Raw genomic sequence first — 17,134 nt, forward strand, 5'->3', positions numbered from 1 at the left:
AGTGTTGACACAAGTGTTTTGCCAAGTTTGTACGGTTTCCTTCCTCAACCACCCTCACAGGCAATGCATTCCAGAAACATATCACCCTCTGGGTTCAAAGCAGATTTCACACATCATTACTTATCTCTTGTGTTTCACTTTAAACATGTATCCCCTTGTATTTAACCGTTTGACTAAGGGCAACAGCTGCTGTCTGTTCCCTCTGTCTATATCTCCCATGCTGTTAGACACCTCTGTCAGGTTCACCCCATAACCTTCTCTGCTCCAAAGTAAAGCAAAAGCAAATTTAGCTTATCTCCATGGTTTGAGTACTGTGTTGATTTGTTACTTCTTTCAAAGTGCAGCATCTCACATATTGCAGTGTTAAGTTTTTCGGACATTGATGTGGCCATTTGAACAATCCTTTTCTACCCTCCTGTAACCTAACTCTTTCGTTCTCACTGTGAGCCATAGCTCAGATGTCGAAGGTCGTTTCTTTACTCAGCGAGCTGCAGGGGTGTGGAAAGCACTGCCTGCATCAGTTGTAGACTCGCAAACTTTAAAACCATTTAAGTAATCATTGGATAGGCACGTGGATGAAAAATGGTGTAGTGTAGTTTAGATGGGCTTCAGATAGGTTTCATAGGTCGGCGCAACATCGAGTGCAGAATGGTTTGTACTGCCCTGTAATGTTCGATATTCTCTATGTGCACACAACTGCCAAACGGTATATCCAGTGATTGAAATATTTATGTAGCATAATATTTTTTCCATTTGAAATAGCCCTGTTCACATTCATCGAATGCATGTAGTGTGGAAATAGGTCCTTGGAAGAGTCTCCTAACCAGACCCATTCGTCTACCCCTCCCCACACGCCCCCGATATTGACCCCTCACTATTGTGCCTAACCCCCTTATTCCTGATGAAGGGCTTTTGCCCGAAACGTCGATTTTGCCTGTCCTCAGATGCTGCCTGAATTGCTGTGCTCTTCCAGCACCACTGATCCAGAATCTGGTTTCCAGCATCTGCAGTCATTGTTTTTACCACAATGAGAAGAACAGCTTGGCCAATTCACCCAATCTGCACGTCTTTGAACTGTGGGATGAAATACATTAAGACCTGTGGAGAATATGCAAACTCCACACAGAGATTCGCCTGAGGTTGGAATCGAACCAGGATCTAGCACTGTGAAAGTTTAGTGCTAATCCCTGAGCCATAGAGCCACATCAGCTATCAGTATTCTATCTCATTTTGGTTGTTTTGCTTTGCATTTCATTCTGTCTGTCAGAAAGCGTGATGGTGTCTGGGGTATATCGTTGTCTTCCCCTCAAATCGCCACAACCACTGCTCCCATTCCTTTCTGTCTCGTCACTAACGTTATTTTCATTCTCTCCCTGGCTCATTAATCCAGGGGTTTTGATGAACCAGATCTTTGTACATTCCGTTTTTTTTTCCTTGGACTGAAGTCAAAAAATGTAAATCTCACTGTTTTAAAGCGAATAAAACAGCAATAAGATGCTTGTTGATTAAAAAAAAAACCTGAAGCGCATGGTGTGTTGACATTACAGTGTTGCCTTCAGATAGCAGTCAGAGTCATGTCCAGACCTATCCAAACTTTCTCTGCATGTCAACAGCAACTATGCACAGGGACAATCTTTTGGTTGGCACTTGTTCTAGCGGAGGAGAGAACAACACAATAACAACAACTTGATTGTGTGATGTTTGGGGCTGCAAGCCATTACAACATTTTACATGAACAGCACAGCAAAATAATCTAATTTGCAAAAAGAAAACATCCATCACTCCCACCCCTCCCTCACCTCGCCACCAACTTTGTAAGAGCAATTAGTGTCTAGAGATGTGGTCAATAGCTAGAGATTTCGACATCCAATCCAGTCCAGTTGTTAATGTGAGCTGCAAGTGCAGGAGTGAAAGGGTTAATTGGAACTGTTTGTTTAGTAACTGTGATTGATTTGAGCCTCCATGGACTCAACTGTGTCAATAGAGGCTTTCCCTCTCCTATTAGTAAGGGACTTCTTTCGATGCCTTATCCCTTGGTAGCAACAGATACACCACCTCCGACACTAACGGAGTCAGCAGCTACAAGGAAAGGAGAGATCAGAATCTGAGAACAACAAATTGGAATGTTCCAGTAATGGATCATAACCTGAGAACATTAGACTGGAATGTTACAACAATGTACAGGAGTATATCCAATGGTCTTTTCTGGTTTTCCTGGTCTCAGTCAACATTAGCAGAGCAAATATACGGTGTACTGTTGATTATTCAGGCAGGTTATTATCCCAGTCTCGCTATTGTTGGTGTTCCGGGTAAGTTTTTCCACCTCTATCTATTTATTAATTACATAAACCATGTTCAACTTCATTGCGTTTTTTTGTTATCTATATCTGGTAAAAACAGAAAATACTGTATTTAGTTTCGTTATAAATTCCACTCATTATCCACAAATTTCACTCATCTTTCTCACAAACATTTGACACAAAACTGTGAGCACTCTTTTTGCGTTGAACTGATTAATGTCTTGGTATTGTCACCATCACCAAACCTGCTCACTACGAGCTTCATAACACCCTGAGTCTCCAATATTGTGTCAGTGCTGTTGCTGAATAAACCATTATCTATGCCTTGGTAAAGGTCAGATTTTACAGATGCAGTTCTCTTCTAGCCACTGCTCCAGTTACGAATAGATGGATAACAAACTTGTAATGCCTCGAAAGTAAGTGCATGACAGGGACACCGTCAGAGTAGTAATGTCGCTGGATGGGTAATTCAGAGGCACAGATCAAAATACTAAATATACTGTTTCAAATCCTACCACAGCTGATCGCAGAACTTAAATTCAAATGATAAGAATATAAATAAAAACAAATGCACAATCTGTAACCATAAAACGAGGAACATTTTGTCTAAAAATCTACCTGTTTCACTGATGTCCTTTGCTAAAGTAATCTAACGTCGTTACCGGGTCTGGATTGAGAGTGAGTTCAGACCCACAACAATGTGCTTGGCTCAGTACTGCCTTGTGGAATGGTCGTAATAAAGGGCAATTAGTGATGGTCGTCAAATGCTGCCATTGGCAGTGATGATGACATCCCATAAAATACCAAAAATAAACATTAAATCAAACAAAGAAAGCTACTGAAGATCTGAAACAAAAAGACACAACGTGCTGGGGAAACTGAACGGGTTTGGCAGTTTCTATTGAGAGAAAAACAGAGTTAGCATTTTCAGTCCACTCATCATGCATCAGATCTGAAAGCAGCTGGGAAATAGTTAAATTGTGTTGGTCGAGAGAGGTGAATATATGGAGAAATAGAGAGACAGAGAAAAATAATCAAACAAACGAATTGTTGATGATCAGCTGGGATGGAAATAAAATGTGATATTAATCTCGTTGATTTTTTTAAATCTTTTCCATATTCCTGAGTATCATGCCTATGTAGATATATATCCAAATCTCTGCTTAAAACGAGGTATGTCCCCTCTGTCTCTCTTCCCTGAGTATGGTCATCTTCTTTTATTCAATAATGGGACCTGGGTGTCACTGGCTGGGCCAATATATATTTCACTTTCCGGGTTGCCCACCAGAGGGTGTTGGTGAGCTGCCTGCTTGAACCAATGTAGCCCGAATGCTGTAGGCTGCCAGTGCTTAGATCTGTCTGTTTTCATTTCATTGAGATCTTGTGGTGATATAACTGAATGTTTGACTTGGCCATTTCAAAGGGCAATTGAAAGTCAATCACATTTCTTTGGGTCTGGTGACACACGTAGACCTGACCACGTGAAGGTAACAGATTTCCTTCCACGGAGGACACAAGTGGGACAGGTGTTTGCTCTTATTTGACAATTGACAATCTTCATTAGATTGTTAACCCAAATACTACATTGAATTCAAATTCCATAATCTGATGAGGCGGGATTCAAGTCCAGGTCTGAGTCATTAGCTGGTCTGGAGATAATAGCACTAGACCGTCGGATCCCCAGTATCTACACTGTTAACGGGTAGTGTTGCTGTTATTGTGACTGAGGTAAAGAAATTTGTCCAGTTACATTGTCAGCTATTTCAATGGAGAACAGGGCCAACAATATTTCAGCTCACAGGGACTGCGCAGAGCTGCAATGGTTTGTCAGCCAGGAATAGAAACTGAGGAGAAAAAGTCATTTCTAAACTCTGAGTGGGTGTGACATGTATACAGAGATTTGACTTGTACCCGTCACTGGAAAGTGAGTGGAGGCTCTCTGGATTGTTTTCTTGGGTTTGTGTTATCAGCTACTACAATGATTTAGAGAAACCTGAGGGTCTGGTGTCCCCACTCTGGACAAGGTTTGGGCACTACATTTTGGAGAGAGTCTGGGACTGCAGAGACTGCATAGGAAGGAGAAGGACACCAGACTATCCTCTCTGAGATTTCCATAAATATTTCCAAATGATGTGCCTTTCCCATGTGCAAAGTATGAAGTTAATTTCAACAATGAGGTCACAGAGCTGTGAAACCTCCATCAGCACAAACTGTAGTCTCACACCAAGGAGAGGACAGTACTCAAAATGCCCATCAACTGTTTTGATTCTAAACTTTCTAAGTAGGAGTGGGTGAAGCATTCATTTTGTCAGATTGCCATCCTCTCATGTGCTCACAAGGTGACGGAGGCCATCTCCGTCCGGTGAGGTGAATATGTTGGTTATGTCTCCACACAGAGGAAGGAATAGAAAATCTTCCCGAAATGTTAGGGTGACTGGCGAAAATGTGGAACTGCAAGAAGTTAGAATTATCAAAGAGGAAGTACTGGGGGAAAAAAAAACAAAGCTCATTGGATTGCATGTTGGTAAGTTGCTGGACTAAATGAGTTACGAATTGAGAGGGTTACAGAGTTAGGGCTGGAGAGTTGTGCTTGCCAGGTATCTCTTTCGGCAGCAGGTACAAAATGGCCTGATTCTGTACAGTCAATTCCTTAACTCTTTGAGGAAGGGCAAAGATTGTCAAAGCATTTTATGTTATGGAAAGAATACTGTAGACTTAAAAGTAACTACTGTGACCACTAATATTTAAAACAGAATACCAACTGATGAATAAATCGATCTCAGATGTGAGGGAAAATATTAGATTTTTTTTAGTAATTCGCAATAACTATATCCTTGGAGAATAATGATATGATTTGCGGAGTCAGACTAGATTTTAGAAAGGGAAATCGTTTTGATAAACCACTTGGAGTTTGTAGAGAATGTTGATTGTGACATCGACAAATGAGAACCAATGGGAACAGTGTATTTGAATCTTCAGGAGGCTTTTGACAGGAAAGGAAGAACGTTAGAGTCCTTATGTAAGGAGTGAATATACTACATGTACTGAGAATTGGATAATGGGGAGAATACAGAGAGTAAGTTCCTGCTCTGGACTAAAGGTCATTGCTCATAGGGATCACATGTATCAGTGCTTGGAGCACAGCTGCTCAAAAGGCAAATAAATGACTTGAATGTGAGCAACAAATATAGACCTTTTCAGTTTGAATTTATTAGAAGATGAGAGATTGGGAACTGCAGTTATCACTTACACAATTCACATGAGCCAGCAAGTAATCAGGGCAGTAAATGGTATGTTGTCCTTCATTACAAAATGATTCAAGTGTTGAAGTAAATTCATTTTCCTGCAGTTGTAGAGTGTTGCTTGATCACTATTTAGGCCACTGAGTACAGATTCTTTCTCCTTTATAAGGAATTATTTCATTGCAAGTGAGATAGTGCAAAGTAGTTTCACCAGACTTATTCCTGGGATGATGGTACCGTGAGGAATGTGTGAACAAAATGAGTGTTTACTTTGTGGTGCTGAGAGCGATTAACAGTCTTTTAAATTTAAACTTGAGGATTAGGCACTAACACTCATATTGTCAAGACAAAGACAGTGATCGTGTGCAACATTACATTTTTCCATGATATTTGATTCCCAATAGTTCACATCCCTGCGCGGAGCCCCCATGTTGTTTGAGAGGCAGCTCCAGGCTCTGAATGAACTATCACAGTCTCAGTATGCAATTGGTGTGCAAACCTGCACTGTTCAGAAATCTGTCAGCAGCCACAATACCGTATTTCTGAAAGAGGTAGCCATTCCCACCAGTTTCTAGTCTCCATAAAAACACCAGTCTGTCTTCTCCGAGACAGAAGCTATTTAGATGAGACTTGGCACGAACCATCCACCTTTCTTTCTCACCTTCAGTAAACCAAGTTAAAGTAACATGTGCACCACTGGCAATGGATCCAGGAGGAATAACATAGAGCAGTTTATCTGTGTAGTCGCTGCTTCACCGTTTGTCATGTTGGGTCATCAATGACATATTCCTATTTCTGCGTAATTGACTTGACAGGTGAATGGCCTCTTCTTGCTCACATGGAAGAGGCTCAAAGACCTGACTTGGCAACTCCTGTCACCTGTTTAACACCTCGATGTTCTGTCTACACTCCTTCCCTCCTTGTTTAACAGGCAGGAGGAACTGAATGGGCTACCCCTGTTCTTGTCCAATAGTTTCAGTGGGTTTAATACATTCCGTTGCAACCAGCTTGAGGTGCTGATTGAGCTGCTCTTGTTTAACTGTGGGACTAGCTGGAGAACTGCATGAATTTTACCTTCACTTTAGCAACACAGTTTAGATGCTATCCAGGCATTGCTGCACATGGATATGGACTGCTTCAGCAGTGGACAGGTGACAAATTATTCTTAACAATCTTCAGGGAACATCTCCCACTTCTGACCGTATGATGTGGGAAAGACGTTGAAGCAGCTGAAGAAAGCTACCTTGAGGATGCGCCCTGAGATGCGGCCTATCTCAAGATGAGACGTGAAGGTTCAATTGGGGTGATTGAGAGTTATAGGGTAGCCAGGAAGGACCTGAAGAGAGAGCTAAGAGCAGCAAGGAGGGGACATGAAAGGTCCTTAGTCGGTAGGATTAGGGAAAAACCTAAGGCTTTCTGTAGGTATGTTAGGAATAAAAGAATGACTAGGGTAGGAATAGGTCCAGTCAAGGATAGTAGTGGGAAGTTGCGTTTGGAGGCGGAAGAGATTGGGGAGACACTGAATGAATACTTTTCTTCAGTATTTACTCAGGAACAGGGCATTGTCGTCGATGTGAATACTGAGTCACAAATAAGTAAAATGGATGGCTTTGAGGTATGTAGAGAAGAGGTGTTGGAAATCCTGGAAAAGGTGAAAATAGATAAGTCCCCTGGGCCTGATGGCATTTATCCTAGGATTCTCTGGGAAGCAAGGGAGGAGATTGCAGAGCCATTGGCCTTGATTTTTATGTCCTCTTTGTCTACAGGAGTAGTGCCAGAAGACTGGAGGATAGCAAATGTGGTTCCCTTGTTCAAAAAGGGGAGTAGGGATAACCCTAGTAACTATAGGCCAGTGAGTCTCACTTCTGTTGTGGGCAAAGTCTTAGAGAGAATTGTAAGGGATAGGATTTATGCACATCTGGATAGGAATAATGTGATCAAGAATAGTCAGCATGGTTTTGTGAAGGGCAGGTCGTGCCTCACAAACCTTATTGAATTCTTTGAAAAGGTGACGAAGGAGGTTGATGAGGGGAAAGCGGTAGATGTGGTATATATGGATTTTAGTAAGGCGTTTGATAAGGTTCCCCATGGTAGGCTACTGCAGAAAATACGGAGATATGGCATTGAGGGTGAGTTGGAGGTTTGGATTAGGAATTGGCTGGATGGAAGAAGACAGAGGGTAGTAGTTGATGGCAAAGTTTCTTCATGGAGTGCCGTCACTAGCGGTGTTCCGCAAGGATCTGTTTTGGGACCATTGCTGTTTGTCATTTTTATAAATGACCTGGAAGAGGGGTTAGAAGGTTGGGTGAGCAAGTTTGCGGATGATACGAAAGTCGGAGGAGTTGTTGACAGTGAGGAAGGATGTGGCAGGTTACAGCAGGATATAGAGAAGCTGCAGAGCTGGGCAGAAAGGTGGCAAATGGAATTCAATGTAGCTAAGTGTGAGGTGATTCACTTTGGGAAGAATAACAAAAAGATGGGGTACTGGGCTAATGGTCGGATACTTGGTAGTGTGGATGAGCAGAGGGATCTTGGTGTCCATGTACACAGATCTCTGAAAGTTGCCACCCAGGTAAATAGTGTGTTGAGGAAGGCATATGGCGTACTGGCTTTTATTGGTAGAGGAATTGAGTTCCGGAGCCCTGAGGTCATGATGCAGTTGTATCAGACTCTGGTGCGGCCGCATCTGGAATATTGTGTGCAGTTTTGGTCGCCATACTATAGGAAGGATGTGGAGGCACTGGAACGGGTGCAGAGGAGGTTTACCAGGATGCTGACTGGTATGGAAGGAAGATCGTATGAGGAAAGACTGAGACACTTGGGGCTGTTTTCATTAGAGAAAAGAAGGTTTAGGGGTGACTTGATTGAGGTGTACAAGATGATTAGGGGGTTAGATAGGGTTGACAGTGTGAACCTTTTCCCGCGTATGGAGTCGGGTATTACAAGGGGGCATAGCTTTAAATTAAGAGGGGGGGGTAGATATAGGACTGAAGTTAGGGGTAGGTTCTTCACTCAGCGAGTCGTAAGTTCATGGAATGCCCTGCCAGTAGCAGTGGTGGACTCTCCCTCTTTATGGGCATTTAAGCGGGCATTGGATAGGTATATGGAGGATAGTGGGTTAGTATAGGTTAGGTGGGCTTGGATCGGCGCAACATCGAGGGCCAAAGGGCCTGTACTGCGCTGTATTCTTCTATGTTCTATGTTCTATGAGATGTCCTGTGACAGAAATGATTTATCCTTACCAACCACAAATATCTTCACTTGTCCTCTGAATGCATCTAACTAGTGGGGAGTTTACAATTCATTCCATTTGTATTCAATCCTGTTCGGGTTCCTTGATACTATCCACAGTTAAATCCTGCCTTGATACCAGGGCCAGTCACTCTTACCGCGTGTTCATATCTTCTATTCATGTGAATAGGTCACGGTATGTTTGTGAGGGGCTTTTTCTTCTCACAGAGGGTAGTGACTGTCAGGACTTCTGTATTCCGGAGAAGTTGGGAGGTAGATCACTAAGATATTTGGAAGGGGGCACAATGGATATATGAGGCATCAGAATATTGAGGGCTGCAGGGATTGAGCAGAAAAGAATAGTTGAGGATTTTGCAGATTAGCTATGATCATACTGACGGGAAAAAAGACAAGAAGGGCTGAATGGCCTATTTGTGTATCTGACGTTCTCTCATTCTGTTATTGGGAGGTTATTTTCCTGGAAGTTCTGTTATTGGATGTTTCAATCAGGGGGTCCGGAGGATTTTGTGGGCCATCGCTGGGTGAGGTATGGGCGCTGTATTTACAGTGAATCTGGATCGGCAACATGACCAACAAATGAAGACAGTTCTGTAAAGACAGGGGAATGAGATGTTTCACACCATCACCTACCCTTTCTTTTCCCAAGAATATTTTCCAACGCCATGTCAAAATGTGTGTGACAGTCTTCATTGGCTGAATGGTTTCTGCTGTTTCTATGCACCAGGTTACTGTGGTAAATGGCCTCCGACTGTTCCTGTCCAGTAGGTTTGAGAGGTTCAATCAAACATAGGAACATGGAATAGAGGAGAAGGGTTGGTCATTAGAGACTTTGAGCCTTCTCCACCAGGCACTAAGATTGTGGTTGATGAGATTATGGCTTCAGCCTCACTTTCCTGTCTGTAGTTCATTGTCCTTTACTATCCAATATCGTAGTCGCATGGCTTTGAATAAATGCAAACACACAAGCACCACAAACTTCTGGGGAAGACCATTCCCACTCAAACAGCCTTTTGTGAATTTCTCCTCATCCCTGTCAGACTGGGCATGGAGATGTCTCTGTTTCATTTTCTACTTCAGCTCCTCCATTGGTCATGACACATGATAAATGTAACTACGTTGGTAATATGACCAATTATGTAGTTCTCAGACTAGGTCAGGTTCTTTGTTATGGACAAGTCAGGTAGATAAATTAAATTGGGAAAGGTAATTTACCAAAGTAAACTTACTCAACCTTTGATGTAAAGATACATGACAAGCTGTGTGGACAAATATGTACTTTAATATTTATCTTTCGATGTATACTGAGACGCAGTTTGTCTACACAGAAACGTGCACACACGGACACAAACACTGAGACATTCACAGTGTTACACACACAGGTGCACAACACACACACAACACATGCATGAAGACAAACAGAAAAACAACTCTGTAGAATAGCAGTTTGAAAGAGCTTTTCGTAGCAAAAGTTAAATTCAAGACAAATATTAAACTGAATTCTGCATCTGAGGTCATATTGTTCACGCAAGCTGCTGTCAATCGGATTCCTTCCTGGAACATTTGGATTTGGCTGAATTCCCTTTGCTTCTGGCAGTGTGGAGATTCCAATGAATCCTCAACAAGTATCCTTCACGAGTGCTAAAGATGAGTTTTCCCCTCTCATACGTTGCTGTGAGAAGGAACGAGGAAACAAAGGAAACAATAAGCCATGACGTCTCTAGCAGGTTGCATCTTCTCCAACGTTTAAATGAAATATACAATAATGTTATCTGACCACCGAATTGGGCCATGTGAAGCCTCGTTGAACATGCTTGGGACTGTACGAATCCGTCCCTGTTCCCTGCTCCATGTTGGAGCAATTTATAAGCTGTCATTTGAAGATGCGTTTGTATGTGTCCTCATAATTTTGTCCAATAAATTCATGTCTTTGGGCTATCTGTGTCAAAATGAATAAATTGTTCTCTTAAATTTGAACCCTTAGTTCTAGTTTCCCACACCAGAGGAAATGTCCATCAGCCAAGCACGTGATGCACTCTCCTCAAGATCTTATATGGTTCAGTATGAAAATCTCTCATTCTCAAACCTGAAGTGCTCTGGCCTTGTAGAGGTTTATAAAATCATGAGGGGAATGGAAATGGTGAATAGCCAAGGACATTTTCTGAGGGTTAGAGAGTCCAAAACTAGAGCACATAGTTTGAAGGTGAGGGTGAAAGATTTAAAAGAAATAAAAGTGGTAATCTTTTCTCGGAGTGTATGGAATGAACCGCCAAAGGAAGTGTTGGCGTCCGGGAAAATTACATTTAAAAACCATTTGAATGGATACTTGAATAGGAAGGGTTATGGCCAAGTGCTGCCAAATGAGATTAATTGAGGATATCGGGTCGTCATGGACAAGGTGAACCGAAAGGTTTGTTTCTGAGCTGTAAGACAGAATAAGGCCTTCTTTCCAGGAACAAGTACAACTTTACAAAGCTTCCGAATCAATTGAGTATATTTATTTTTCAGTTTAAGGAATCATAACTACACGCAATGAATCAGATGTGGCCTCAGAAAGCCCCTTTACAGATTCAGTAAAATATACTGATAGCCATTGCATGGAGTAGAATAATTCCATATACTTTCCTAACCACTTAACACGTCTGCATAATTACTTTGTGTGATGCATGTACCAGGATGTACAAATTCCTTTGTACCACTGAGTTTTGTGATCTCTCTCCTTTTAAGTTGTTTACTGGTATTTTACCCTTTTGTCACAGCATAAACTTCATTCGCGCAGGTTATACTGTTTCTGCTAAAGGTTTACACACTAACCTCACCTTTCTCTACCCCCATTACAGACTCTCTACCTCCACGTGACATCTTATTGAATGAATATCTTGGTGGCTGAGACAAATGAGCTCAAATCCAATCAATCCCCACATCCAAATCATTGACAGGTTCGAAATAGTTGTTGATCTTGCACTGATATCGAAGGCACTCCACCACGTTAAAGATTTCCAAACTGAAAACAAACATCAATCCCCACTGTCGATTTCCTCATAGATACCCAGGGTTCCCTGTTCCTGCGTAGCAGCTCAGAAAGGTTGGATGGCCTCCTCATGTGCTGTGTAATGTACTCAAATGGCTGAATGGCTTTATCAAGTTCCTTTGTAAATCCTTAAATGGCAAACAGTTCTCCTCGTGTCTCATTGCTGATCGGCTGAATTGAATCTTCCTCTCCCTCTGTAAAAGAATCGAGGGAGAGAACAAGACATGGGTTCGGAACGGCAGGTGGCCATGCAGCCCCTCGCGCCTGCTAACCCATTTAGAATGTGCATTGTTGATTTGATTGTAACTAAACTTCCCTTTCCTGTCTGTTCCCAATAAACATGGATTCGTTTGTTCATCAATGATCTATGGAACTCAATTTTGAATGTTTTTAGTAACCCAGTCTTCACTGCTGCGTGGGCGTGGGAACACGCTAGATCACACAACATTAAAGAGAAAGAAACATCCCTGTCTCAGTCAGTAATGGGAATGTCCTTATTCTTAAAATGTGTCCCCCCTCAAGCCAATCACCACTCTTTTGACACAGGGACACAACAATTAGAAACAGATATAGGCCATTCAAAACTCAGACCTGTCCCAATTTGCTTTAACAACCAACGATCAAATGCTTACCAAATTTAGCCTCAGCTGAGGGTACATTAACTCCAGATTCCATAAGCTCATAAGAGTATAGGAAATTGAAACATAGAAGAATGCAGCACAGCACAGCCCTTCAGCCCTCGATGTTGTGCCAATCTTTTATTCTCGTCTAAGACTAAACTAAACTTCATACCCTTCATTTTATTATCATCTATGTGTCTATCCAAGAATTGCTTGAATGTCCTGAATGTATCTGATTCTACTACCACCTCTGGCTGTGCATTCCACGCACCTACCACAATCTGTAGAGAAAAAAACACTGTCTCTGACATCTCCCCTCAGCCTTCCTGCAATCACTTTGAAATTATTCTCCCTGCGTGATAGCCATTTCCACTCTGTTAAAAAGTCTCCAGCTGTCCACTCTATCTATGCCTCATCATCTTGCACACCTACATTATGTAGCTCTCATCCTTCTTCTCTCCAATGGGAAAAGCCCAGCTCCCTTAGAAATTCTCCATAAGACATGCACGCCTGCACAGGCAACATCCTAGTAAATCCTGTCTGCACCCTCTGGAAAGCTTCCATATCTTTCTGTAATGGGCGAGCAGAACTCAACACAACACTTCATGTGTGGTCTAACCAGGGCTTTATAGAACTCCAGCATAATCTCGCGGGTCTTAAACTCAATCTTCCTGTTAACGAAAACCAACTCACCATACTCCTCTTAACACCCCTATCAACTTGAATGGTAACTTGGAGGTACCTACGGACGTGCACCCTAAGATCCATCTGTTCCTACACACGGCCAAGAATGCTACCTATGACCCTGTAATCTGCATTTGAATTCGATCTTCCAAAATGAATCACTTCAGAAAATAGGAAATTGGAGCAGAAGTAAGCCATTTAGCCAATCGGATCTGCTGTGCCGTTTGATCACTGGTGAAATGTTTCACAGCCGCATTCTTCTGCCTTCGTCAACTGATAAAATGGTTCCCTCATTAATGCAAAACGTATTTATCTCTATCTTAAATAAACTACTTTTTCTGTGTGCAGGAGTGTGCATGTGTTAGTGTGTAAGTGTTCATACCTGTATCTATATGTATTGTGTGTTTAATGTGTCTATGTATGTTTGTGTGTATCTCTGTCTGCATCTCTGTTCAACGTGGTATTTGTAGTTTTTGGGGTAAATCCACTGAAATTGACACCAACACCCCCCCCCCCCTTCCTCCATCTCTACTGTCTGTCAATGTTAAGTGTAGAGCCATACAATGGCACCCTCTGCTGACCTCCCCTGTGCAAAAGTCAGATTGTTTTCTCTCTCAGATGACATCAAATTCTGTGAATCTCTCAGATTGCACGGCTGCTTGGGTTTTCAAATAACGCCTTTTTAAGCAAAGAGCAGTTTCATCTGATACCTAGTCATATCGTTCCTGAGATTTTCCCAACATCAATGGGTCAGTTTCAAGACTTTTCAATCCTTTCTCACTTATAATTTGTAAAAGTGCACCACAAAAGATTTCAAGTTCAAGAACGTTCAATAAATGCATTTCATCACTTTACAAATGTTTCGTAGAACATAGAACATAGATCAATACAGCACAGAACAGGCGCTTCGGCCCACGATGTTGTGCCGAACATTTGTCCTAGCTTAAGCACCCATCCATGTACCTATCCAATTGCCGCTTAAAGGTCACCAATGATTCTGACTCTACCACTCCCACAGGCAGCGCATTCCATACCCACACCACTCTCTGGGTAAAGAAAACACCCCTGACATCTCCCCTATACCTTCCACCCTTAACCTTAAATTTATGCCCCCTTGTTTCAGTCGACCTTCATTGGATGCAGTTGCAATGGAAATACTCTTTATTGTGGACACTCCGTGTCACGAATAATCTTGAAAGACAAATCACTTCCACGTTGTAGAAGGAGCGCAGAAATTACTCTACATAAGCATTCTCCACTTTTGGGGTCCTCAGTACAATTACAATACTCCCTATACCTATCTATATGCGTGTATGCATGTGCGTGTTGTGACGGTGCTGTCAGTTTGGCTGGCTGCCTCCCAGACTGAAACTCTGACGTGAGAAAGTGAGGTTTGCAGATGCTGGAGATCAGAGTACTGGAGAAGTACAGCAGGTCAGGCTGTTTCTGAGGAGCCGGAAAATTAACTTTTTGGGCCGGAGCAGTTCACCAGGAATGCCATGGACAAAGTAGAGTGTGAAGGCCAACCGAGGGGATATTGCTTCGCTTTAAACCCCACAGAGGCTGACATATCCGCTATGCACATGGATACACACAGAGACACGCAGGTGCGCACAGAGACGAATACAGACACGCAAAGACACACATTATAGATTATAGATACACACACACATAAATACTAATACAGACGCATAGAGACACATACCGATACTCTGATGCACAAGAATACACAGATACTTTGTCATCAATACAGGCATACTATACAGACACTGACACACTGATGCTGATACAGACATCGAGAATCTACCAGTATTTACTTTTTCACGTGGTGACATTCTCAATATTTCACGTGCTCTGTGTGGTGTGTAACAAAATTTCTGTTGCACTGTTGGAAATCCTCTGCACCCTCTCTATAGCTTCCACATTTTACTATGACAAGGCGACCAGAGCTGAACACAATGTTTCACGTGCGGTGTTACATCATGGCGATGAACCCTTCTGCTAATTAAACCAAACAGCCATAAAAGCTCAACTCACAACGTAAGCTGTTAAAGTATAAATCTCAAAATTCACTCTTTAAGTATAAATAGTATCAATTGATTCCTTAACTCTAAAAGTGAACATTGAACAACAACTAGTCACAACTCTAAGCCCCTCTTTCTCGGAACTGATTGGTATTTGCCTCCAAATTTATAACAACACAATATTCCAATAAGAAAAGCTCATATTAAAATTGCATCAAATTAATTTCAAAACCACCCAGCATCTGTCATCTCCAGTGTCCTCTTTCTTTCAGCTGAAGATCTTCCTGGGTTGTCTTATGAATTTTAGTGCGAGGAGGTTTCATACAAAAACGCTATCTTTGTCAAAGAGAGTTTTGCATGGCAGTCTCTCTCTAGACGGCAGTTACCCTCAACCTAACTTGCGAACTGCCGGCCTCTTTTATGCCACTCAATATTTGATCATCTCATTGGTTGGATGTTGGCAAAAGAATAAATTCAAAATCGATTGACTTTTGTATCCTGGGGCATAATTTAAACTGAATGGTTAAATTCGATTTGTTGTCAATTAGCAACCAAAACTCAAGGTATCTGTTTCACAGCCAAACGTTGCATGCTTTATATTTTGCAGTATACTTTGGGATCTGCTAGCTGGTCATACAACAGGTACCTGCAAGCTCTCAGTGCAAAACAACATTCACTTTCTCTTAGAGGTACTATACACACCTTCAACTTCATAACAGTGGTTTATTCCGAGCTTTATAGAGCTGTAGCATAATCTCACAACTCTGAAACTCAGTTCCCCAGCTTGTGAAAGCCAACACAATATACACTTTCTTAACAACCACACCAACCTGGATCAACATTAGGGTGGTGTTGGAAAAGCACAGCAGGTCAGGCAGCATCCGAGGAGCGGGGAAAGTAATATTTCGGGCAGAAGCCCTTCATCAGATGATGAAGAGCTCCTGCTTGAAACGTCTGTTTTCCTGCTCCTCGGATGCTCCGTGACCTACAATGCTTTCCGGCACCACTCTAATCTTGACTCTGATCTCCAGCATCTGCAGTCCTTGCTTTTGTCGATTTCCCATCAACCTGGGTGGCAACTGTGAGGGATCTGTCGACATGGACCCCAAGATCCCTCTGTTCCCACTCACAGCCAAAACTACTGCCTTTAGCCCAATATTCTACATTCAAATTTGATCTTCCAAAGTGAATGACTTCACACTTTTCCACGTTTAACTTGATCTTCTTCTCATCAGCGCAGTTTTAAATCCTGTCAATTTTCCATTGCAACCTACAACATTTCTCAACATTATCCAGAACTCCACCAAACTTTGTGTTTTCGGCAAACATACTAACCCACACTTCCACTTCCTCATCCAAGCCATTAATAAAAATCGCAAAGAGCAGAGGTCATAAAACTGATTCTGTGGGACACCATTCATCACAGAGCTCCAGACTGAATGTTTTCCTTCTCCTAGCAACCTCTGTCTTCTATGGGCCAGGAATAGTGTATCCAGAAAACCAAATTTCCCTGCATCCCATACCTCCTTACTTTCTGAATGAGCCTACTGTGGGTAACTTTATCAAACGTCTTGCTAACATCCATATGCACCATATCCATTGATCTCCCTTCACAAATGGGTTGTCATATCCTCAAATGATTCAAAAAGGTCCGTGAGGCATGATCTGCACCTCACAAAGGCATACTGACTATGTCTGTGAAACGATGGTTTTTCCACATAATCATCAATCATGTCTCTCAGAATCCTCTCCAATACTTTGCCCACCACTGTAGTGAGACTGATGAGTCTATAATTTCCAAGATTATCCTTATTCCATTGCATGAAAAACGGAATAACATTTTCCAACCTCCTTTCATCTGGCCTGGCTGCACTGGGCAGTGAGGATGCAACGATCATTGCCAAAGGCGCAGCTATCTCTTCTCTCGTTTCCTGTAGCATCGTTGCTTATATTCTGTTTGTCCAAGGAGAATTATCTATCCTTG

This window comes from Chiloscyllium plagiosum, unplaced genomic scaffold, assembly GCF_037043375.1.
Source record: "Chiloscyllium plagiosum isolate Xiang-an unplaced genomic scaffold, Cpla_swu_hap1 HiC_scaffold_45, whole genome shotgun sequence".
Taxonomy (NCBI): domain Eukaryota; kingdom Metazoa; phylum Chordata; class Chondrichthyes; order Orectolobiformes; family Hemiscylliidae; genus Chiloscyllium; species Chiloscyllium plagiosum.